Source organism: Neocloeon triangulifer, unplaced genomic scaffold (genome assembly GCF_031216515.1).
Source record: "Neocloeon triangulifer isolate White Clay Creek 2 clone unplaced genomic scaffold, ASM3121651v1 ptg000003l, whole genome shotgun sequence".
Classification (NCBI taxonomy): Eukaryota; Metazoa; Arthropoda; class Insecta; order Ephemeroptera; family Baetidae; genus Neocloeon; species Neocloeon triangulifer.
In genome coordinates, this window is record NW_026775546.1 from 9,441,351 (window position 1) to 9,468,367 (window position 27,017).

Here is a 27,017-nt window from a genome sequence, read left to right on the forward strand (position 1 = left end):
AAGCAATTTGTTAACAATTCCCTCGAAATTATCGTTACGCAATGAAAATTATATTTGCGGAAAATCCAGTTGCAAAACCACTGAGCAGGTCGCGAACTTTGCCCTCTTTTCCGCCCGTCGCACTCGCTCAGCAACCCCCATGATGCACCGAGCTAAAAGGGATGCAAACACACAAGAGCCTAGGCGAACTTATCTAATAGCAAACGAACAGCTAGAGATGCAAAAGAGCCGACTTGGATGCTGCTGGTACCAGCGAGTGCCATTTTTCTTGTTGACGAACGTTAGTACGACGGGGAGAGTTGCCCTTGTGTGTGGGAAATGATGCACGGGGACGATTGTCTGCAGTTCGTCAGCCGTTATGCAAGAAAAGTGATGCACACATGCTTATCGCAAAGCCTATGAGAGGGTAGATACAGTCTTGTAGAGTTTAACATAAATTTACATGCAAGAACAAAAATTTCAAGGAAACAAAATAAAGTACAAAAATATATAAATTTAATACCATTTCCTTCAACCGAAAAGTACGATTTTAATTAAAAACTCAAGTCTATTTAATATTGGATATATTGGAAAATTTTGAGTATGTCACTAGATTTATATTTAAAACAGGAGTTTCCATCTTGATAAGACCGAGAGAAATGAAACAATGCGTCAACAAGAAGTCTCAAAAGTCAAAAGAAGTGAATTTGTAGCTCTTTTCTTTGAATTTCTGCTTTTAAATTTTTACAATGGTAAAAAAGACGATAATAAATATATATATTAAATATAAATTTCTTGGTTTTCAAAAAGCTTGCTAGACAACATACGCTTTATCCTTTGTATATAATTTTTCTTCTTCAATAATTAAAATTTGTTTATGCGTTTATTTACTTTTAGAAAGTCAGAATATTATTTCAGGATTGAAAATTTCTTTTAATGAATTTCTGGCTAAATCTGTTGGTTTTGTTATTCTGCGTGCGAATCAATAAAAATGTTCAGATTTCAGAAGATATCAAATTTCCAATTTAAACTGAATTTACAGCAAGTTTTTGTTAACAAGAAAAGAAGCTTGCCAACAGAGAAATTTTGCCATCGGAAAACATCTTCGAGTCCGATTGAATTATTATCTCTCGCCGGGGAGCGGAGACGAAGGAAAAAAATAATCGCTTTTAATCAAATAAGCCTCTCCGGCGGCGCGTCAAGGAATCCATAAATCGCGAGTTGGGGCAAACAGGAGAGATGATTGATTTATTATTTGATATCGATAAATCCGTATCACCGCCGGTCCTCTCTTGCTGCTGCAGAGAGATGAACTCGGCATGAAAACAGCAGGGGGAGAAAGTTTTAAGGGATTTTGACGTTTCCTAAAAATTATGGGCAGAACGGCTTGCAGCCCTTATTGCTCATGAATTATGGCGGGGCCCAGCAACAAATATTATACGTGCAATTCTCTCTCTAAACTCTCTTCCCTACAAAAAGAACAAGTTGCTGCTTTTTCTCTCTCGTCAAATCAGGCCACGTTTCTGTCGCGAGATTGAAATTTTCCAGAGGCAATCAGACTCTGTTGATTATCTTTACTGTTTCAGCGACAAACAAGTCGGTAAAATTCGCCGTTCCGCCGTCAAGATAAAACGAGCGCGCTCTCGCTGATGTAATATGATGAGAAAGCAAACAGAGAAGAAACTTTTGTTCTTCCGACGAGAAGAGCAGTCGCAACAAAAACGCTGACCGTTTATAGTATGAGCGGCCGGCTCGCACTTAAGCAGATAAGGAGGCAGTGCGCGATTATATATTTTTTCTCTCTCTATTTGCTCTCTTTCCGGACGTTGCAATTGACCCCTGCCGATGGAAGGGACGCCCCTGATAAGCCGAATTTGTGACCCGTTGCAGATTTATGGCCCCAGTACCGGAATCAATCAGTCTTGATTTATACAGTTCGAGTGGTAACCGTCGCTATTTCTGGTTTGGGGGTTGTAAAATCGATATTAATTGTGATTATTTTAATAACAAATGATGTGGAGAGATTTATTAATGCATTAAATGTAGCGTTTAATTTTTCATGAAACGCCCATAAATTTTAGCTTTTTATTAAATTAAGAATTTTCTGTTGTCAACATTGAAGAATCTTGTGGTTAGAAAAGACCTAGAAGAGAAATTGAATTTTTTTCCATTTAATGAAGATTTAGTTCCATAAAACTTAGGATTTTATTTTTAAAGAAAATTTAAAAAGTAATCTGCAATTTTTTTATTATAAAACATCTTATCTGACTTAATGAGAATAAAAGCTGATTTGAATGAGCCAAAAAATTGAAAAAAAAAAATATGAAGCACCTGCTAGTTATTTCCTTAAAATACCTTATTCACAGAATTTTTACCAGATCATTTCAATTTTTTTTTATGTATTATTGTGATTTGTGAGATTTTTATAGACCTCTTACACAATTTAAATTTTCACTTTATTCTTAAATTTAGATTTTATAATATTTAATAAATGTTACTTAGCTACTTGGTATACAAAATATCAGATTCAAGTCTTTATTGGCTTTTATGGAGCGGAATATTCAAAATTTTACAGCTCATTGGGGGGATGAAATAAAAACCACCTTGTAATTTCAAGTGAGGCATTCTTCTCCACCGTTTAGCAGGGAATTTTTCCGCTCTCTCCTTCTCATTTCCTCTCCTGGGTAAATATATAAAAAACGAGCAGGGGTGCGCGCCGATTGAGAAATAAAGGAAGTCGTGATTAAGGCAAACACACAGAGATATGCATCTCGTTGAGAGTTAAGCGTTTCATAAAAATGCTCCCTCCACTTTTGGCACATGATGAGGCTGCTGGAGAGCAACAAGGGTGGCGAATTGCGCGAAGGGTGCGTGACGTTGGCCCAGTTTCGCGCGCGATATTGAGTCATACGCAGACAAGAGTAGTTAAAGCCCCTGCCTTTATGATATCTAAAGGCAAGAGTGGTATAGTGGCAATAATACTTAAACTTTGTTATACGAGTGGAGAGAGAAGTCGAGGAGCCGAGCAGGGAAACTTATCAAAATTTTACTCTAATGTCAAAACTAACTTTTTGAAGGTTAAAAAGCCCCGACCTAGTGCAACAGTTTCAAAGTTGCAATTGGTTAAGTTGTTCGCGAAGGGGGAGTGCGAGGGGGGAACCAGATAGACTTGCCTGCTATACAGTAATTCTCAACAAATCAAAAGTTAAAAAAGGCAGAAACTAGAGTTTTTTCGGCCTCCACTACACTTTTTCATTTGAGAGGAACTTGGCTCGCGGTTTAACAAGTCTCGAAAAGTAACTTTTTGTATTTGCAGCAACTTCCCCGCCGCCCCCCGAACTCTCAGCCGGCTTGGTGCGGTTTTTGAGCCGAAAGTTTTGTGTTGCAGCCGGCCTGAATGGTAAAAGCAGGGGACCGGCAGACGGCATGTGAAAGTTAACTTTTCGCCAAATTAATTAATAGCTCCCTGTTTACGCAATTGCGGAACAGCTGTGAAAAGTAAAACGGGGAGCGTCGAAATGGGGAGTGGACCTACCTCATTCAGCGTTGCGCCAACTTTCAGGGACAGTGCCTCGGATCGCCCTCTGCTCTGTGAATCAAAAAGGAAAACATTTTAAAATCAAGTTAATTTAAAATCAAACGAACAAAATTAAGCACCCGATAAAATTGAAAAACTTGAATATTTTGTATGAAGTATAAATATACTAATTGAAGCTGAAAAATTTATTTAATATGAATATAAAATTATTTATGCTTAAACGTATTAATTTTAATCAAATTGAATCATTGAATTGAGAGCTAGAAATTTACTGAATATACTGGACAAGAGAAGACCTCTTCATCTGGAGAAAGCAAAATTTATCTAATGACTACTTCAAGAAGAGCAATGGGCGCAGATATAAATTATAAGATTGATTTTTAAACTAAATAACAACATTGCAAAGAAAATAATTTTATCAATATGAAAAAATTTAATATTTTTATAAATAATATAAATAAATAAAATAAAAAGAATGAATTATAAGATTTAGTTAAATGGTTTAAAATGTATAATAAAATTAACTACAAAATAAACGAAATATTTTTATAGTTATTTATAAAATATTTTAGAGCTATATTTGTAATTTAAAATGAGCAATCAACACTAAATATTAATAAAATAGAAAAACTCGTATTTTTTTTTCATATCCTCCACTTTTATTTAATGTTTTTTTTTCTTTTTGCACCCGTGAGCTTACAAGGCTATTGGGTTGGTCTAATGTAATGCATAGTATCAAACAGAGGAAAATAATTGAATTCTTGGATGAAAAGACAAAACCAATAGCTCAAGAATTTACTAAATTATACTATTGTGAGTTACAATTTCAATTTGAGGAACATGATTTAAATTGTATCCTTCCTTTATTTCACTTCTACCAAATTTCAGATATATTCTTTTTCAGCCAAGGAATTCTCCATCTGTGCATCGCTCACTCAAGTGCAGTCAGAGAACGCTACGATTAGGGGTGTGACACATGATAAATGCGCCGATGAAATGTGGATATTGATGTGCAGCGGAGCGTTTAATTTGTGATTGATCGCCCTTAATTGATTGGAACTAACACCTACAGATGAAAGCGCGGCGCGCGACAGAGGGAGAAAAATAAGTGGCAGATAAAGAAAGGAAAAAACGACGAATTCTCGCGTCTTAAAATATTTATTCCTCGGGGACAGGTATTTGTCAAAGTGACAAAATCTCACACGCGCCCGCCCGCCCGCACCCCATGCCACCCCCGCGGAACGTTTTGAAAAATGTCTTGGATTCCTGTGCGAGAGCAGCCCCTAGCTTGTATCTCGCGCTCCCCTTTCCCTCCAAAGTGAATCGTGAGGGATTCCGATTGTCAATTTGTCAAATAAGCAGCAAAATGCGCTCCCAATTAGCGTCGATCCAATTCATTTAACTAAGCTGAGACTCAAGAACGTGGTGGAAGCGGGCCAAAACGGAGCAGGGATCTTCAAATCTTCCAAACTTGCAATGACACACGTATAAGAAAAGCACTGCTTCTTATTTTTTAAATTGATTCGTTTTTTTTTTTTGCAACAGAGCTAGTAAAAAATCTAAACCACTTTTTCAAATAAAGAAATTGGATTTTTTTAGCAATTAAGTGTTTAAAATTATTTTTATGCGTCGTAATATTAGCTCTCGTTCTGCATTTGATAGTTTTTTCACTAAAAATATTACTAATTTATTTTTTTAAATTAAATTAATTAATTAATCCAATTATCTTGCTACAATTTTTAACCCATCAAATAAGCTTAAAATTTTTGAGTCGAAATGCAAGAGAAATCTTAATAATTTTATAACAATTTGTAGAAATAAATTTTTATTTATATGTATCAATTAATTCTTGAGCATTTGTATTTCACAAATAAGGAAGTTTAAGGGACCAACTTCAATAAAATTATTATTATTTAATAATTATTCTTTTTTTATGCATTTCTGTTTACTTTGTTACAACTTCCAAAGAAAAATTCAATCAGAATTAATAATTAATTAGAATGGAAATATTGATTTTCTTTTAATGAAACCACTTGTAATTTACATTGTATTACATGAAATTTTTTAGTTGAATTTCTCACAAATATCCCTTTTTTTTAATAATTCATAAAATGATTATTTTTCGGAGTCTCTCTAAATTCTCATTTAAAGTGTCTTTTCAACTTCAGAACATTAATATTTAATAAAAGAAAGGGGCTTCTCAGATATTGAAAGTAGACGAAGAATTAATTATGCCTATTGAAATCCTAGCTATCGGTAGCCAATTTTTAGAAATGTTATAGAATTTGGGAAGCACTTAACTGAAGTAAAATTTTTATTTTATATTGATTACTCTTTCATCTCATGAAAGTAGAATTTTCATTTTAATGATTACTTTTCCTCTTAGGTAAGAAAAATCATAAGTCCTGTGATAAGTTTGAGGTAGCTGCCATTAAATCTCACTTGACAAATCTCTCGTTTATTTCCAATAAGATCTACTAAAAAACGTGATCTTTTCATTCCGCGATTTTGCTGCCGTCGTGATTGCGAAGCGATTGCAGTCATAGAGGAGGCAATTAGCCTTAATCCGGGCGTCCGTCGCTGAAATACACGCGACATCGAAAAGCATAAGCTGAGCGGAAATTTGCAGCTGGGCAAAAAAGGGGGCTCTTTCATTAGCGCGCGCGAGATGCACGTCTGTTGGAGGAAGCTGAGCACAAAGTCGAGGCGAACGATCGCCGTGGGTGTTGGTTGGCGAGGCTGGAAAAGTGGAGCGAGCGAGCGAGCTAAAATGAGCACCATAGCAGCAGGAAGGGTCTTTGCGCCCGTAAAAGGGCGACCGTGCGGCGGAGGGCGGCGAGCAGGGCGGCGGGCAGGGTGGAGTTATCAGCGCAAGAAGGCGGTGGGTGGGAAGAAAACTTTTTGATAAAAATAAAAAAAAGTTTCAACAAGTTTCGCAGAGTTCGCCAATGGCACCGAAGGGGGCGTGGCCACTGCCGAGCACCAGAGCACCAGGCGGCAACCCTTACACATCTCTCCGGGGCTGCAGCCTCCATATCATTTACCTCTTCTCTCTTTCTTTTTATGTGACGCGCGCCTCGCTAGCTCGCTGCTGCCTGGGTCCCGCCCTGCCTGCTGCCGCTGCTTCTTCGCATTTTTCATCCGGCGCAAAAGGCCGCCCTGGCCGGGAACTTTCGAGATGGAGCTCGTGCCCGCCTCAATGAGCCCGAATTTATTGGAGAACGTGCTCCAATCTGCGCCTCTTTTTCCTCCGCCGCCCTCGAAATTTCCCAAAGGCTCCCCAGGCTAAAAAATATCTAGTTTCTTTTTATCTGATTGAAAATTGCCAGTGTCTCCATCTGCAATCCTTAATATTGGTAAATGAAAAATTAGAAAACCAGAATTCTCAAACAAGGATATCAAATGAGCTCTAATCGCCCACTGCAAGACTTAAACGATCAAATTCCAAATATTATAGATAGGAGAATATTTATTTATATTTGAAAATCTCATTACATTTCTTCTTTACGTCATTAAATTTTGACAAAAATTTTTGAAGAACTTATTAAGATACTGAAGAATATGTGGCACATTTAAAAAAATAGCTAGCTCAATTTTTTTTTGCATTTAAAGAATTTTTATTAATGCACCAAATTTCTATAATTTTAATTATATTTCGTCGGCTACGCGGCCAAATGGCCGATCTGGTAAATACCCCTGTGGGGAAAATGGCTAGTGGCCACTTTCCCCGTTGGGGAAAATGGCAGATGAGCATTTCCGGACAAATTTTTTTTATTGTTCCAATGCATTCAGTGTAAAAATCTGCATCAGAAACAACCATAAAAGTATCAACTTTCTCGGTAGATGTCTCACTATCGCGAGTTCGGGGAGCAAAAGTAAGGCAGTGCCACGCCCCCTTGCCAAGTTCCACAGCAAGCAGGCAGCATTCCCGCTTGCTGAATAATGCCAAAATTGTTTTAAATGCCATAAATGTTAAAAATAATGAAAATATAAAAAATATAAAAATAAAATTTTAATAAATTTAATAAAATACCTAACATTAAGTAAGAAGTAAAATATCAGAATAAGCTGAAGTTTCGTCAATATTGTATTCGAAAGTGATAGCTTTTTCATGCATTTTGCATGATAATGCAAATAATTCTTTAAAATAGATATAATTTGAAAATTAAATAAATAGTAAAATATAGATTTTTTTATTAAAATATTTGACATGCAACCAGAAGCTTTATGTTGTATCCGAGCTAGATTTTACTTTACTAATTATTGCAATTTATAGAAAGTATCAGTAAAACTATTCATGAGATTATAATTAGAAGTGACGCCGAGTCATGTGAAATAAGAAAAAAATGCTTTTAATGCCAAAATTGTTTACTATTGTGCAAATAAAAGAATAAAATTTAAATTAATTTAAATAAAATAAAATAATAAAAATATTATAAAAAACGATGAATTTAAATAAAATTATATTATAAAATATTATTATCAAGTTAAATTGAACAAAGAAAAGCAGGAAATAATCGCATAAGTGGTTTAATTTCGATTGTATTGTACGTTTTACTCTTTCAGTGTGGAATTACTTCCCTTTAAATTTCTTACAACAGGTGTATATTAAGGTTTAAAAGAAAATTAAGTCTACCAAATTATCTGCAATAACATGCTGAACTTTGGTTCAAATTTTGAAATCTGAACATTGAAAATTGGAGCAGATAATCAGTTTTTTGCTTCTCCTGTAAAATTTAAAAAAAGGCTCATCTGCCATTTTCCCCAACGGGGAAAGTGGCCACTAGCCATTTTCCCCACAGGGGTATTTACCAGATCGGCCATTTGGCCGCGTAGCCGACGATTTACATTTACCAATTTTACGATCAAGGTAAAATTTTTAAGAAAATAATATTCACCTACATGCATCATAGTTAAGCTTCAAAAATTATATTATGCGTAAGAATAACGTGAAAAATTATTTATCTCAAATTTTTTATCCGAAATAATTAATTATTCATATTTTGTCCGATTTATGGATGATGCATTTTGGCAGAGAATACTTGGTGAGATAAATTAATAAACACTATATGAAAATAAAAATTACAGTGCCTTTTCTCAGTTTTGATGTTGTTAAATTGAATAAATTGAAAACTGTTAAATTGAATTTAACAAGATGGGTTTTTAAATTTCAACAAGAAAAAAAATGGACTTCAAGACTTGCACCCATTTATGGAGCATTAATTTTAAGGTCAAAACGCTTTCAGTTCTTAAAGCACAATGACGTTGAATGTTATGAAAAGTTTTTGTGTCCCAGTTTACAACTTCTGTGGTCACTTGGCTAAATCGATAAGAAGCAAGTTTATATACACGCCGTGACGGAGAAAGTTTAATCACCAGAATGCAAATTTTCTGCAAACTTTTTCTCAAACTTTTTCCGCAAGTTTAAAAACCTGCCGTTGTCTGAGCACTAAACTGTCCCATTTGATTGAATGATTGCGTAATAAACGTCGCAAAGTGCGGGTCACGATGAGTTGCCGTTTTTGGTCAATAAACGCGTCCGAGCCGAAAATGACGCCTCGTGGGAAAAAGCGAAACAATTTGCACTGGCCATTCTACACTTTTTGCTCGAGTGCGCATGATAAATATTATACAAGTTTTTGCAGGAAGAAAACAATTAGGGGTGAAATTAACGAGAGGGAAAAAGTGACAAAACTGCAGCACTGCTCACTCGTCTGACTGAAATGCTTGCGTTTGTCTCTGCCGACAAAAAAGGCCTAAGTGTGTTTCGCGGTTCTCGTGTTACACAAGATTAGGCGCAGGTTCATTTGGGGAGAGAGCAACGACATCCAGGAGAAATTAATCGCTGTCTCACCGAGAGAGACTCGAGTGGTGCCGAGGAAAACTTCTTTGCTGCTTTATGAATGATGAAGTGTCGTTCCTTGCGATGGCAGTTTTACCGCAAAAATGACACAAGCGTTGCGGGATGTTAATGTTAAGTAATCTTTTTCTTTTTTACATAAATATAAGGTGCAAAAAAAATAGTAAATCTGATTTTGGCGGAATGCTTTGCAGTATGTAATTGATGCATAGACCATCTTTCCTAGAAATTTCAATGCTATGATTTTGAGTTTAACATTCTAATTTTAAAACAAAATCTTTATAGTAATTGATCACTATATTAATTCAATAATTCATCACCCAATAAAAAGTAAAAATTTTATTAATTAAATCAGGCATTCAAGGAATTCAAATTTATTGATATTGATTGATATCTACAAATAATATGGGCCGTAAGTGAAACAGCAAAAAAAATATATTAATGATTAAAACTTTGATTCTATATATACAAAAATTGATTTTTTCTAGATATTTTAAAAATTTTAGTTGCCGCTGAAATCATTTCATAGTTTGTTTTAGATATAAATATGTCTCACCGTTAATTAAATAATGACTCACTAATTCACTTTTGTATAGTAAAATAATTTAAAAAAAATTAAAATCTGTGGAATAAAATTTCTGAATGTTCAAAATCCTTTACTCTACTGCACGTCTGAGCTTTAAATTATTTCCAAAATTCATAAACACGTATGTATCTTGCCGGACGCACAGACGAGGGCTGACCTGCGGGTCGGGCCCCCTGGGACGGTGCCTATACATATATGCAAAGGTGTGCGTAACAACTGCCATTACGGGGGCGGAAAACTTCTTGTGCCGGACGCCGCGCACGGGGCAAAGCTCCTCGGGGAGTTGTGTCACGGACGGAGCCTATGAATACCAAATCAGCCCCTTTGTCCCTAATTCGAAACAATGCCCGGCCGGCGCGAAAAAAGCAGCGGCCTTTCTCCAGGGCTTGGTCAGCTACGCCCTGGCCCGACAATATTCTCCGTTTTTAACAGGCTGCCCTAAACGTGGACCATTTTTTAACTTGCACTCAACCATTAGATGGGGGTGCAAGAAAATAGAGAAATTTACACACGGACAAAGACAAAATGCTGAAAATTATTCCGTGGAAAATTTGCACCAAATTTATGATTTATGATTCAAGTATATTTTAAATGTCAGAGAAAATTTATTCGGTCAGATTTTATTTATTTTCAGTAATTATAAGAAAAATGTTATGTAATTTTTTGGCCAAATGCATACAATAATCCCATATATACACAAATTTAATGTAACCATTGGAGAGAGAAAAACGGTTCGACACAATTTAAAAAATTTTAAATAGAAAATGTAACTTTTTACAAATAGTACCTGGATTCATGCATAAATTTGAAGACCAATTCTTGATATATATTAATTTATTATTCTGGTTTAATAATGCCTATTATTTTAGGTAATTTGCAAATTTAAACTTCAAACACTCTATTGATAAATATTTTTTCCATTTTGCCCGATTAATTTATGTGCATACTTGGTTGTAATAAAATATTGCATCAGTTTTTACAGTTTACTTAACAATAAAAAAACTGAGGAATTAAGTTCAGGTCTCCTGATTGGCATTGTTAAACCAAATCTGAACATACAACAATATGGGCTAAAATTACCACGAATCACAATATATAAGCTCCTATTGTTGTAAAAATGTTATTTTAGTAATTTAATACAATGTTTTATAATTTCATAATTACGTAGATTTGTAGAGAAGCTTTCCTTATTATTAAGAAAGTTTAAAACAGGGCAATGAATGAGACGATTCCAGCCCTCTCAAGATTTTGTTCATAATCCGAGATACGCCCGGGCGCTCTCAAATTTTCAAGATCGAAAGGTCAAAATGTCTTATACAAAGCATGAACTTGAAAAGATAACATATCAAATAAATACACGGAGCAAAAGTTTTTGCATCAGAGTTTTCTGGCTAGGCTAAAAAATGTGATCGGAGCAATCGGCTTACAGAAGCAGCGAAATCTGGCTGAAATGGTAAATTACCTGCAGCAGCCGCTGAAACGGCTGGAACGATGATCAAAAAGGGTCCGGCCGTCACTTCTTGACTCGTCTGGACTGGATTCCACTGGGTTATCTTCCAAAAACACCCCATTCTGGGGCGATTTTGGAACTGACTCTTTGCACTTTTGCAGCTCCGCGGCATCGGCATCACCTGGCTCAAGACCTGGCTGCCCTTGCTCCAGAGTCCAGATAAACAAGTGACGAAGTGACGACGCCCCTTCAATTTCCCTTCCTCTTTTCTCTGTGCTAAAAATGGCGCGGTTTCAAAATGCTTGTTGGGCGACGGACGCACTTTCTTCTTTCTCTCCCGAGTTAATTAAGCGCTATCTAAGCTATCATGGAAAAATTATGTATTTTAAAGAGATTAAAAATCACCGCTTGAATTTAAAAATTTGGAGGCACGAGCAGGAGGCACCACCGGGCGCTTCATCTGTGCATTATGTCATCATGCTATTTGGCGCTATTTCTTGTCGCGGAATCGCGGAGGGAAAATTAGAGGGCGACGGCAGTAATTGTTTACAAAGTGTCAGGTGATGACATTATTTGAATTGAAGTTGGTTGAAAAATCGGTGACAAAACAGGTTTTAGAAGAAAAATCACGGTCAATAAAATCTGATGCAACAAAAAGCGACAGCCAGACCCCTTATTCGATCACCGTTCCATCGCCTGCAGCAGCCCAGCAGGTAATTTTGCTACTTTCCTTGTACATTTAAAAGTTTGATCCTCGCCATTTCGCTCTGATCAAATTTTGATTCGAAATGAGAGTCAAATTGTTAAAAATTTCTTGGTAAACATCCTAACTTAGTCACTGGGCAAAATTTGACTACGGTCTGCTGACTCGGCAAAATTTCCATTTAATATATCATTTTATTGCTAAATTTCAATCGTAAAGTATCTTTTTCTAATTTAATAATTTTATGTAAATTCTGACGTCATGAAAGATTGAGTGGAAGTGAAGAAACTTCAATTTGCATTGTAATGCAAATGGAATTCAATTTTTTTCAGGAATTATTGCCGTTTTCTTCTAACCTAAATTGAGGCTAAGCCTATTTTCTGCATGTAGATTAGAAAATATTGATCTCTTCTTGTCTGTGTTGTTAAGGTCAACGCGCGTCTTCATGATAAGTTTAATTATCAAGTTTTGTCACCGCGAACAAGCGCAGGCAGGCAGGCTCGGAAAGAAAGTTTTTGAACTTCGACTCTTCTTCTTTTCTTCTTCTTCTTGTTCTTCTTCTTCTTTGGAATACTTTTTTACGACTTTCACGCCGACTGCCTCAAGCAGCTTTCTCCGGCGGCTCTGGAAACAAGTTTGGCAAGAAGAGAGCCTAAAGAGTTGCGGCTGAGTGAGAGACGCGCCGACCGCCGATAATGAATCACCCTCTCGCAAGACTAATGAACCTTTGCAGCTCTTCTTTTCCGCACGTCAGCGGGGACACAATTAAAATCGGTCCACAGAGAGAATGAGAAAAACAGAGAGAGCTGCTGTCGACTTAAGAAAAAGAGAGTATTGATTTTAATTTTATTTCGCCACCCTCGCGCCCCAATGAATGGAAACTAATTTAAGTTGAGAAACAAAAAAGCAGAGCCTCCCTTTTTCCATTTTTTTTCTTCTCTCGTCTTTGGCAGGAAAAGCAATTTTTCTCCTCGGCGTTGAAAAATTGAATAAAAACACAAAAAGTCAATTGTTTTCCTCGCCGTTAAATGAACACCTACAGACAAATGAGACAAAAAAGGAACAATCTCCTTTGCGAGAGAAAAAATTCAATAGCAGATTGAGCGCGGGGGATGACGGGGCCTCGTTTTTGCCTCTCTTTGTGCCAAGGGCTGAAAGGAGAGCACGAGGGGTGCTGCCGTTGATAAGAGAGAGGGCCACGCAAGAAAGGGTTTCTGAGAGTGCGTTTTGAAATTTTGCATATTTAATGAAAATTATTGCTTGTACCGTCGAGAGCTCTTAAGTGGGGACGACTGTTGTAAGCGTTCTCAATTTACGACAGTTCTGATATTTTTCGAAATATATTCATTTGCATAAAAATGGGATATTTACATGTTTCTTTGCGTGGATTCATTAAGTTTTCAGGAGAAAGTTTTATTTTCATGCTTAGATGGCTGTTGAAGTTTTTATTTTCAACCACGGATTTGGGTATATTTCTTAAACGACCTCGTTGTAAATTTAATTTATTTCATATATATGAACACAAATTTTCTTGAATGATCTAAAAATTTCTATCAAAAAAATATTATCGCTCCTTAGGATTGGATAAAGGGTTCATCAACCTTTTCGCTAAAAGAATTTGAAATTTTAAGGGAAAAATTGATCTTAACTTCTAGAAGTAGTGTTTTCCATTCTCTCAACGTTAAGAATAAAAATAATCATAGAGGACCAGTAGAGGACCTTAATGTTTTCCTTAAATTAACATTACTTGAGACTTGAGATGCAAATAATTTTTAGTCTAATCTAGAATTCATACTAAAATAATGAAGAAGAAAAAATGAAAAAAAAATAATGCTCTTTGTAGCTCAATTTTTAAAATTAATTGAAAGAAATAAAATTTTTAATTTTTTTTTTCAAGCTTACTTTTGTAAATTGCTTAGCAACGTAAAATATCTCGATGGATCAATTTTCCCCTCGATTTCACTCACAGACGCCAAATCGGCGGCATGAGATTGCGGAATTTTTTTCTTCAACAGCACTAACCCATTCAATTCGCAGAGACGCGGCTAACCCCATTTCACCCCCAGTTCTACTGTGCTTGCATCCTATTGTCATTAGAGATGATTAAAATGTCGATACACACAATAAAGAACGAAATTCAGCGGCGCTGCGCGAGAACGATAAGAAACGCGCTGTCATGTTGCAATTTATCTGCCCGCGAGCATTTTTCATTCCTGGAAAAAGGCGCAAAATTTTTCCTCGGCAACGCAGCCAAAGTGATCAGCGGAATGAGATAGATGAAGCTAAAAAAAGAAGCGAGAGAGAGCGGATGATTGATGAGTCACCGCGACTTTGACTCGCGGTGCATCCGAAAGTTAACGAGAGACGAATTTCTACTGCGATGTCAAACTTCAAACTCGCGCCAAATTGCATTATGAAGTTTCAGAGTGGAACTTTTGGACGCGGGTGCGGTGAAGGAGAATTATATTTCCAGAGAGCATCTGGTGTCAGTTTTGGATATGGTTATTGCTAAATTAAAAATTAGTTAAAATTGAGCACATTTTAAATTTATTTTAGGAGGGGGCTTCTTTATCCTATCTGGTAGGTGTTGAATTTTTTGTATTTTTATTTTGTTCCCATTAAGTTTGAGATTTCCATATGATTTTTTTTTAATTTCATTGTTTTGCAATGTAATAATTGTTCACTGTAGTTTTTGTCCTCATATTTTTATGTACAAATTATGTAAGTATTTAAAATTTATTCCATATTAGTCCATTTTTTTTTTAATTTATAGATCTTATTGATCTAAAAATTTCCAAAAAAAAACCTATTAAAATTCATAATATAAAATCCACATTCTTTTTTGTTTGATTAGTTACAAATAAATATGATTTTTTGTTAAATTCAATTTATAATGTTTATAGTGTATTGATTTTAAAATATTGCATTTCCTTGTGCTAGGAGACCAAAACTGATTTTTGTTATAATTCGGCAATTTTCTAAAAAGGATTAATATTTATTCCCAGAAGCGTGAAATGGATTAAATTCGTAGAAACAAGGAAAGTCTGTCGTGTAATCAAATAGATTTAAACTATGCATCAAATCCAAAGTTTCCAGGAAGGAAATGAATCCATCAAATTCCTTCTCTACATACCTGCTTTAATTTTGTATTTTTCTTTTTCCCGTTTCAAATTAAACGCTAATCAAATTATTCCGCGGCTCCTTTGTCAGCCTCCGAACAAATCCCACTTGCGAGAAAATTCTTTTATTTCGCCTCCGCCCTTAATTTATTTCCTCTCTCGCTCTCTCCTTAAAAGTTTTATTTCATTATAGAAGCCCCACACACTCACCGCGCTGGTTTTGTTTTCCGAAATTAATTTAATTTCGCTTTGAAATCCAAAACTTTTTACGGCGGCGAGAAACCAAAGTAAGCCGCGTGTTTGTGTCGGATTCCCTCTTTCTCTTTCGCCCTCTTTGACGGACATTCGGTGCCGCCGATTGGGAACGGCGGAAAAAGCAGGGTCTCTCCGAGAGGGTGTAAAAAGAAAAAAAGAAAAACAGGCGTGTGTTTGTATGTAAAACCGGCCGGGGTGGTTTATTTACGATTGCGCCATAAAGCATAAAAATTTTATGGTTATAATACGTGAAAATCATTACGTACGCGGCGAATGATGACGTATTCAAAACATATAATAATAAAAGGTCATTGAATTTTACAACTCGGCCTGCAGCAGCTCAGTGCACCCCACATAAAACGACGCAGCAGTCATATAACGGCCACATTTCATTATTATTTTATTTTCATGTCTCTCTGGTGTGTCGCCCGGCAAGAGCGAGCCCTTCCCTATTTTATCTCGCGCGGCCGGGATTCTGCCAGCGAGAGGCGAAAATCGCAGCCAATTTCGCAGCAGCTCTTGCCAAGTGCGTGAAAATCTTAGCTAATAAATTACATCCCGGAATTTCTGATATCAACAGAATTACCGAGAAATTCAAGATCTATTTAAAAATTCAAAAAATTCAAAATACAAGGAATATTTTAAAAGAAAGAAAAACTAAAATTACAATAGTCCAATTTTAACTGCCAAATGATAAAAGAAAAAAGTTCATTTTTTTCTGAGGAAACTAAAATATATATGAAACAAACTAGTTCAATTCTCTTTTTTGAGGGATTACAATTATGCGGTAGTAAATTTTTATCTTCAAAATTGACTATGGAATATAAAATAAGATTATTTTGCTTTTCAAAATCCACTTTCAGTCAATTCATATTCATATAGATATCAAGGTTGATTGAATTTTCAGTTTTTATCGAGTTCCTGTGAGAAATATTTTCATTATATTTGTAAAGCTATGTTGATATATATTTTTTTGCAATAATAAATAAGTAGTAAATTTAAATTAGAAATTGAAGTCAATTATGCCTGGGCAATTTTTTAAACCATTTAGACTTTTGAATTTTTTCTGGAGGCATAAAATCGCTATGTTCTTGGTATTATTATGTAACTCAATTTAAAAAGATGAAATATTGAGCTGTTCACAAGGGAATTTTTAAATCACTTTTTGAAGCAAAAATTCCATAAGGATTTGGGCGTGGAAAATCGCGATACGAAACTTCCACGTAATTCCCAGACTACTGTTTTTAGAACAAAATCGGCAAGTTCGGGAAGAGTTGGGGTCCCCACCCACCGTGTGCGTTGCTTACTTTAATTTTCAAAACTTGCGTCTAATCCCGAAGAGCGCGGATCGGCGAAATTAATTACGGCGTGCGAGACCAAGGTGCGGCTCGTTTTAATATCGTAAGGAGCTTACAGTTTTTTACACGGGTGCTTTCTTCGTCGCCTATGTATATCGGCACGCCGGGGCTAATGTGATTTTGATAGCGGGTTAAGTTCTGAAAGCCACTAAAGAGAGGGATGTTGCGCGTCTTTTTGTCGCAGCGGGGATGTATCGCCAAATCCTGCCAAAGCTGCTGCCCTAGCAAGTCCCTCGAGGAGAACCAGAGATGTAAAAAAATATTTTCACGTGCGCTCCTCTCGCACTTCCCTCGCAGCGGGGGAGAGGGATGCAGAGAGGGTGCGATGCAGCTTTGACGGAAATTCCGCTTGACGTCTCGCCGGTGTCAAAATGACTTAACCTTTTTATTTCCACTGTCTTATTTCTGGCAGCTCGATCGCACGGCAAAGTGGGTAAGGAAGGACTCGTCGATTCTCTGCTTTGACTCTTGGCATCACTTTCAATTGCCTTTGTCATTTTTGAAGGAATCTTTTAGTAAAACAAAGCCATTTATTCATTACAGACTGAGGAGGAGTGACTTTTTATCGGATTTAAGCTTGAATTCAATATAATAAAGGACATTGTAAAATGTTGACAAAATTAGACTCTATACATAAAAAAAAAACATTGGATAAAAAGGAAAAATTCACATTAATAAAGACCCTTTGGTTAGATATGATTAAAATTTTTTTAGTTATCTTCTCTTTGAGAATTGAACAAAGTTTTGAAAGAAAAATAAATTATTATGGTGTGTAGGTAGCTATTAAGAAATTAATTCCATTTCTTAAGCATCCTTTAATCCTTTTGCTTTTGGTTTTGGTTTATTCAAATTCCAGTGCCCAATTTTATTTATACTTTTAGAGGGTTAAAGTTTAATTAAACCCATGAAACCATTTAATTAGAAGAGTCTCAAATTAAACAATTATTGTATTTTATTATTTCTTTGTTTCAGTTTCTTCAAATGATTCTGACCTTTCCTTTACGCTACAAGGTAAGTGCAGTTTTTTATTCAAAAAATTATGATAAAATCTACCCAGAGTTGTAAGACTTTAAAAAATATATCAGACATTTTTACTGCTTCTTTACGAAGCAGGTTTTTAGTAGAGGTTTATAATTTGTCAGGCTCGTCCCAAACCTTAATCTTTGGATCACGAGCACTTGAAAATCAAGCAAGTTAGAAACTGAGCAATATCCCCGGAAGCACGGCCATTTGCGCACATTTATAGCGTCTCCAAAGTGGCCATAAAGCAGCGATATGTATTCCCCTGGCGTGATGAGCAAATAATTACGCGCGGTCCAAAAGTGTGTGTACGGTATATATAAAATATAATATCATATCGCGGCGAGCTATTATTTGCACATTATTCCGAGCATGTATCCGCGGTGGCTCATCCCCTCTGCCATATAATATGAACCTCCTCGCTCAAAGTGGCCCGTCCGAGAGAAGAAATCCGGCCCTCTTAAGATGCACGCAGCGTCGTCGACACCCCGCCCGCCTCTTTACGGACGACTCTCAAATTGCCTGACCGGACTGAGTAATGACGGCCAAATTGTGTTGCCCTAACACGAAAAAACACAAGCAAACATCAAATGAAATTAGAGACCCGGCCGTGGAGGGCGCCGACGAGCATCTTAATACTCGCCCCTGACATCAAACAGCAGGACCTGCCTGCTTTTTGCCAAAAGATCCGGCCACTCTTAAGTAAAATCCATCCGATGCCGATCGACGAGGAGGGACGAAAAAACGACAGGTTGATTTGAAATGGATCCCTAAAAGCCATCGAACGGAGTTTTTTTTCAATTTCGTGGCTAGAGATAAAAACTTTTTCACAATTTAAAAAAGAAATGTAAGAAAAACTGGTCAAAAATTATTACTTTCTTCTGTTTGAAAATGAAATAAATCACTATTTAAATATCAGTTGTAAATTAAGACTCACTCAGAAGAATAAACTTGAAAAAGCTTACATTTTCGTATATATTTAAAATAATTATTTACAACTCCAGCAAATTTCCACATCAAATGAAAGAACCGAAGGTTTTAAAGCATTATTTTTAATTTTTACATAATAATTGAAATAAATTTTTATTTTATACAATAAAAGATAAAAAAATCCTTTATCTTGTTCAAATAGTAAGAAACTTTTATTCCTTCACATCAAGAATAATATTTCCAGCTAGAACAATTCGGTAGGATGGGCGTGTTTGCGTAAAGAAATCCACCCATACATCCATTTTACTCATTCTTTTTTTAATACGTACGCATTCGATCGAAAAGCAAAACTTTTGCGACCGATAGTCGGACAGGCGTCTAGGTGCCAGCGACTCATTCCATTTGCAGTGCGGTCGGCCGCGAGAGAAGAGAAACTGCCGCCGCCTTTCTGGCTCTCTCCTCCGTGCAAACGTATTCATACTTTATTACCGATTGTCAGCGACTACTGGATTTATGGCGCAGTCCATTTTCTCACTTTGTGAATATAAATAAAAGACGGGGGTTTCAGCCGACGCCGAGATTTGTGGGTACACTTTCTTTGCGTCTATATACGCTTTACATAATACACACACTAGTCACTGCTACGTGAAAGCAACAGGGACTAAATATCTGACGTAAAATTTTCATGAAAAAGAATACTTAATTTAAATTCAACACCACTTCATTTTGAAGACTTCTAAAAAATATTTCTGAATATTTTGTATAATTTTGCGACTTAATTTTTCTTGTATTATTGCAATTAATTATAATTAATTTAATTTATAGCACAACGTAACCCAAAACTTTGAAATTTCAAATTTCACAATCTCTATCTATAAGGGTTTTTTTCATTTTGACTCAATATTATAAAGATTTTCAAGTAAGTTTTAGGATTACCAAATTTATATTCAGCAACATTTTTTTACTTATTATAATAGGCGTGAAAGTGTTTCAAATTTACATTAGGAATAAAAAGTTTTCCCTTATTAGCAAAACCCGTAACTTCAAAATTATTTGGTAGGTTTTAATCAATTTACATATGGTTTTATTTATTTAAACAAAAAAAGCTCTTGAACCTTTAAAACATATCTTTCGTGTAATTTCTAACCTTGGTAACAAAACCAATTTCTTGCGAGCAACTTGTGCCAGGGACCAAATGGGGTAATGAGCGTCTTCCGCCGTGTCTCGCTCGCTATTAATTATTGGCGGCAAGAAGTGCAAAACTTTCGCCGGCTGCTTGGGTGTTTTGTGTCCCTCGGCAGCGGGGGCAACCAACTTTTTAATTATTCGCCGGCGAGCGAAAGAGCAAGCGGCACATGCGGGCCACCTCTGGCGTCTCAATTTCTCTAATAAATAACATCAAACACCAGATGGTCCGACTGCTCGTTTTCCGCAGCGCGTCTCTTGCAGCGCAGTAATCTCGCCGGCACCCATATTAAGGCTGTGCAGCGTTTTCAACCCCATCGTCGTGTACATGTAAATTATCCGAGAGAGGAAGCCCATCCAGCCGTAGTTCACATTCACCAAGAGACCGACCAACTTTCTTCCTCCCTGGCTTTTTATTATTACACCAAGTTGCAAAAGCCGGGAGAGGAGTTGCTGCTCCTCCTCAGCTGCTAACCAACGCGATGAGCATCATAATAAGTGCGAAATGGCGAAAATCAGTGCCATTAGCATTCCAAACATCCCCCGCTGCATCTCGAGACGAAATTTCGCTCCACCACAATCTGCTCCTACCCTCTCTTCTAATATTATTCTCTCTCATTCATGCGCGCGCCAGAGAGAGAATTTCTTCTTCTTCTTCTTCTTCCTTGATGACTTGGTTCGCTACTTGTGCACGAACCTCTCGGCTCGTCGCCGCAACTTCGCGCCGGGCCCTATTTAGCAAACTTTCAGGTGTCGCAGCACAACCGCATTTCGTTAGTTAGATCGTAGATAGAGACGCGTACACCATTGTCGCCATCCTCGTCTCTCTGATTATTATTATTATTACGTATTGACAATGTGTTGCGTCTGACGTGCTAGTGACCGAACCGTCCCTGTACGTGCCGCCGTGCTGCTCTTCAGGAATATCTTATCGAAATTACATTCCAACAATTCAGCCATTAAGACTGACATTATCATGCAGAATATATTTCTTTAAATGAGAACAGTATTAAATAATCTGCTTTGCAGGAAACAAGATTTTTTTAGTTTAGTAAGAGCTAAATATCATACTAGGTTTGAATTTGTTAAAGAAAATCATTATCTTAAAATTTTGCTAATTTAATTTAATTTTACAAATACGTCTATTGATTTTCAGTTACATATTTGTGTTCAATAATTAATAATATAAACTTTCTACTCTTCATCGTTATACACTAATCATTGTGGGTTTTATTTAATAAGGTATATAATCTCCTCTCGCAACAAAAGCCAAATAATGAAACCCAACAATTTGCAACTAATTGTAAGAAATCGTTTTAAAAATTCATTAACCAATATGGGTGAAAAATTAAACTGCATTTTTTTACTATTCTACGTAATTTAATTAAGCTTTCATATGAATATTTAAATAAAATGAAAAGAAATTGATAAAAATAATTTTTTTTCGATGGTTAATAAAAAAAAGCAAAGTAAAGAAAAAAAAATCGGGCAGTAAATTCTGATATTTTATATATTATAGTAAAATTTTGATTTTATTTTTGTACATGTACGTGGAAATAAGAATAATAAAACCTCACAATAAAGCTGGATTTTATGCTTTTTTGGCACCGCGGTGGGCATTGTCATTCAAATGCAGTAAAACCCTGAATAGGGAAATCTTATGTCAGTGTTCCTGTTTTATTTTTGGATCAGCGGTTATAAAATTCTGTAGTGCCACATTGATTACTCCTCAAACCTTGTAACATACTGAACTGCTTAAAAAAATCATCTTTACTTTAAAATCATAATTTAAATATGCATGGCGAGCTAAGATAATACAGGCACATTAAAATAAAGTAGTGTTTATTGAAATATTATTATATAAATTATCCCTTCTTTGCTGATTTTTTTTGTATGAATTTGCTTGGAAATTTAAATTTTGATGGCCACTGCTCAAAAGTAGCAGCAAATGTTTTTTATTTACTTGAAATTGTAGTACAAAACATAGCTTTTTTTTAATAAATGCTAAGAAAACAAATTAACCTTAAAAGCTTTTAGGAGATACATAAAGCTCTCTATTTAATAATCCTAAACTTTAATTTACGCGTGTCCAGTTTTAAACTTAGAGAACAATTTGAAAGCAAACCTTGGGTAAAAAAAATAGTTCTTATAAAAAAAGGAGTTCCCGCGTGAGTCCATATGTGCTTGAAAGAGTAGCCCTTTCAAAAAGTTGTGAGCGAGCAACGCGCAGTGCAAAAACAACATTAATTTAGGGCGACCCTGCTCTTATCACGCCTTCGTGAGCATCTTGGCTGCACCCGGGGCCGTCCGAGGGGTGGCATGTCCCGCCCGGCCAGTTATATATCCGGATTAGTCTTAAAAGCACGTCGAGCTGGCGGGCGCGCCGCGTTCGGCCAACAAATCACGACTCGGCAACTCCTAAATCGTCACACGCTGGACAAGAATTCCAACTTGCCTCTTTTTCCTTACGACCCTCCGGGGAGCAATAGGCCATTGATAGGCCATAGAACACGCCGTGAAATAAGACTTTCACCGTACCTGCCCGTTCCCATTCGGGGGAAATAATATTCCCGCTATTATTGCTCTTGATCTCGTTCACCCGATCCGCCAGCAAAAAACAATCGCAGGGTTAACAGATTTATTGCCCTCCAAAACTAGCCGCTTCATTTTTCCCAGAGCAAGCAACTTTGTCGCAAAAGCTGGCCAACCCGCAATCGAATCGTGGAAGTTTCGTTTCCACTTCAAGCTAATTGATGTTTATTGCCATTTCGAAAACCAGCGTTTTCCTGGTCCAGTTCACTTTCGAGAGGTGATAGGCATTAGGCAATGCGCCGAACCTCTTTGTCGAGCCGGTTGCATACCTTCATTTAATTTCTAAATAAAAATATAAATTTTATTATTATCTGTGTAGTTATTTTTTGTTTCAATATTTGCAGTAAAACTATTCTCCATAAACTAGCCAAAGCCTAGAGGAAACGTTTTTTGTCTATTTCATTTAACAATTACAGTTGGCAATTTTTAAAATTCAATTAACTAACCTTTTTATATCATTTTTTTTCTTCCTCATTCTTTCTGATTTAAACATTATCGATTAATTTTGTAAATCTGTTAGTTTAGATGCTTTTGAAACAGAAGTGAATTTTCGCATAAATACTCTATTCTTGAATCATTCCTCTCAGCGAGCCGAAGGGGCGGTTTGTAGTGCCACCTCTCTGTTCAGTCGGCAACCACTCGCCCGCGGAAAATTCTTTCGACTCTTCCCTCTCCGTTTGAACGACGGACCTAAAAGACAATTACGCTCTACCCGTTCAATAGAAGTTTAAATTGTATTAATTGAATTTATTTTATAAAAAAAGATCTAATAGAAAGGCATTATGGATTTTTATATTGCAATCATCAGTTTTTAATTAGAATTGTATAAAAATAATAAGTTTAAAATGTATAAATTCTTCTCTTAGATTAAAAAACTTAAATTGTTATAACATTTTTTTTTTTATTCAGATGAATAGATTTATTTTTTGTTATTTAAAAATGATAAAGCTTTTTTTATTCGAAAGAAAGAGTGAATAATCTAACTATTGAAATTTGTTTAGTAACTATTCATATGCGCCATATGCCAAAATTCTATACTTAATATACCATATTACATAATCATATTATTATAAATATATTTTAAAATTTACAAAGAAAGTAATTCCTAGCAAATTCTTAATCAGCTCTACGCAGATTTTTAATTGCTACATTTTTTTCAAATTTATTGTAAACATTGAGATAACATTTAAAAAGAAAACTGTTTGTTACAATTTTTGTCTCTAATTCTACATTTTACAACTTTTGATAAGCCACGTGTGGCAACCATATGAGAAAAGTTTGGAATCGATTGAAAAAAAAACTAATAACGGTACTCACCAGAGGCAGTGGCGAACCTGGAAGGGTGGTGTCGTCGATTCGGCCTGTCCGGATAGTGGTGGTTGTGTGCCGGTGAGGCCGAAATTCGCTCTCGTATTTGGGAAGTCTTGCAAGGAAGGAGAGCCGTAAGGGGAATATAGAGGATGGCCAAGCCAAGAGAGATGAAAAGAGCGACGGAAAAGTTTGGCGAGCTAAAGTTTTAACGCATGCGTTCCGCCTTTCCACCACCAGCGGCAGAGAGAGAAGAGAGAGAGAGAGCTCGGCAACGGCGGCTACGGAGGGATGGAAGAGTGGTACAGAGTCTGCGAGTTGCCGAGAGAGAAAATTATTATTGCCGGCGCACTAGTGCTCGGTATATATTCTGAAATGCTCGGTGCTTTTAACGTTCGGGCACCGAAAACTATTGATTGGGAAACCAGCAGGTCTGCTGACAAATACACAAAATTGATACAATTTCCTTCTTTATTATGATTTCCACCTTAAAAATATTAAAATTTTATATTAATTTTAATAAATTTTGGTAATTTTATATTAACTTGCCTTTTTGAGGTTAGGTGACTTTGGATTTCTGTATTTTGTTAATAATTTTATAAGGAAAATATCTCTAGATATTTTGAAGAAGAAAAGTCAAAATTTATTATTCAGTGTAAAGAAAGATTAGAATAATTGCTCTATTCTTCGATTTTGTTGGAATTGCTAACTTTTCTAGTTATCAATTCTTCCTTTGCAAAAGTTGTTCAAAAGAAAAACCGTGCATTGAAATCCTTGCCATATAAGACAGGTGTGGCGGGTCGGCGGTTCACCTGTTCAGCACCAATCAATAGGCGAAAACTTTGGAGGCGACTTCTTGGAGCCCATGGAAATCGATAAAGTACCTAAGAGACAAACACTTTTATTCCCTGCAAAGTCCTGTAACGGATTCAACGGATTGTAAATCAATAAAAACAATCAGTATATAATTATAAAAGTTCTGGAACGTTTTAAGAAATCAATAGATCTGTTGTTGAAAAGAAAATTTTTATAACAAAAATTGTTATCTTTTTTATGTATTGCATCTTATTTATATCTGGAAATAAACCAGCTGTATGAGGGCAATCAATCTATTCAATAGTCCGCAATAGTCTATTTTTCACATTAAAAAATTTTGCTTGCACAAATTTTCCTATCACATTTATTTAGAACGGTATAAACAATTATAAATAAATTGATGAATTGACCGTAGTTGCTGTACCAATTTCTACAATTCAAAATGCTTTCATTTCAGTTAACACTCTTTGAACAAGATCTATAAATTTGAAAAAATTTGAATGCTACTTCAATAAAAAAATTTTATCTTTCTTGAGGGTTTCAGTAATTTTTACTTTTTATGCTATACCATTTTTTTTATAATTTACTACTGTTGAAAAATTCTTTTATTACCATTGATTGTAAAACCAATAAACAAACAAAGGAATCTTTATTTTTTAGAACTATTCAAATGTATTTTACAGGAATTTTCTTGGCTTTGCGCCTCCTCGGTTCCTCTCCTCGGTGTGGTGAGCATTGACCCTAGATGCACTCTAACCAGAGGACCATCGGAGGCCGGTCTTGGGGTGCATTTCCAGTGACCGCGGCCCAAATTCCCCCCATCCATTACGCGGTCGTTTAATTCCGAGCCACCGCCCTTGAGCGCATAGTTTCGGCCAAGAAAAGGACTTTTTACCCTTTCGCCGGGGAGGCGTGCGTCTCGGCCAGCAATTTGCAAGAGGAGGTGTTTCGCCGAGTGAGTGACATTTTAATGGGGAAATAGCTGGGCCGGGCTGACGCCGCGCGAGAGAGCAAAGATTCCTAGTTAATTAAATTCCTTCTGTTTAATTAGCCAGTTAATGGTTAATTAAATAAAATTCCGGCCGAGAGTCGCCTCTTCGAGATTTGATGGGCCGAAGCCCCCTCTCGTAAGTATAATTACTTATCGATAATCTGCCTGCTAGGCCGTCAAAATTTGCGTCTGCCGAAGAAGGACGGGCTGCTTTTGTTTGAGCCATTGCAGCGTGTAATTAAATCCCGGCGGCGCGGGCGTGTATGATTAAAAATCGCGAGCGCGGGTCGAGTCGGGTGGAAAGTTAATTGATTGATGAAATCGTGCCGCGCACCAACTCGATGGTTTCTCGAGAGCTCAAAGTCAGCCACACGGAGCAAGTTCTCATGCTTAGATAATTACCAAAATTAATTTGCGTAACAAAAAAACAGCAAAAGAATATTTATTCAATTAATTGTAAATGTGGAAATAAAAAAGTCATGCTGAGGTGAAATTATACGTTTGTATAAATTTATATTGACGTCTCTTCAATAATTTTTATACCTATGTAATTTAATTTTTGATCTAAAAAAGTGTCTTTTAGGGAGTAAAATTGTGCAAATGTTGATAAATTAATGCATAACAGAATTTTTTTTATTTAGTAACACAAATTTTATTAAAAAAATTAAAATTAAAAAATTATCGAGTGTATTATTTGTTTAAATAATTTTTATTATAATTTTGCAATTATGTATTTGGAAATTTTTAGGTAATAATAATTAAATATTCATAATTAACTTTGTGCTCACTGCAGCAGGTAGGGTATTTTTTATCTCAGCAGGTAAGGCAAAATTATTGCTAGCGTTGATGCTGTTTTGCCCATCAATTCTATTTTTAAAATGAGTTGATTTCAATAACTGAAATTTAACCATGTGAGGCAAAAATATGTGACAAATAGAAAATGAAAATTATTATAAAAGATCTTATTATCCAAAATAAATTAAAATACATTATTATGTTCATGGAGATGAATAACTTCACACTAATTTCTTATTTGACTTCCACATTATATTCATGAAGTGCAGAAAATTATCCCGTTTTAATTATTAGTGATCTTACTGATCTTCAATATCTTTATATTTTCTTTTTCTGCTTATAAGAATCCAGAAATTATGAAGCAAAATTTACATTAATAAGTTAAAATCCCATGCCATCTACTTGCATTTTTCTCAACCTTAAATTTTCCCCTCGCTACTCTTAGCTCAGGCATCCCTTAAAAAGAGAACCCTCTCGCCATCTGTCCACCTCTGCTGCACCCTCGTCCTACAACCCCTAAAATTCACCCCTG

The 27,017-nt window shown here is 36.0% G+C and overlaps 1 protein-coding gene across 7 annotated transcripts in view; it reads right to left on the minus strand.

Annotated features, from left to right (window-relative positions):
- The window catches only part of LOC132193168 (uncharacterized), a 125,587-nt gene extending 101,552 nt beyond the window's left edge, over positions 1-24,035 (minus strand). For all 7 annotated transcript variants that reach the window (XM_059613625.1, XM_059613626.1, XM_059613629.1 and 4 more), the window contains exons 1-2: positions 23,893-24,035; positions 3,515-3,568 (exon numbers count right to left, since the gene is read on the minus strand). The gene's annotated coding sequence lies outside the window, so the exon portion shown is untranslated. The remainder of the gene's footprint in view (positions 1-3,514; positions 3,569-23,892) is intronic.
- Positions 24,036-27,017: the final 2,982 nt, after the last annotated feature.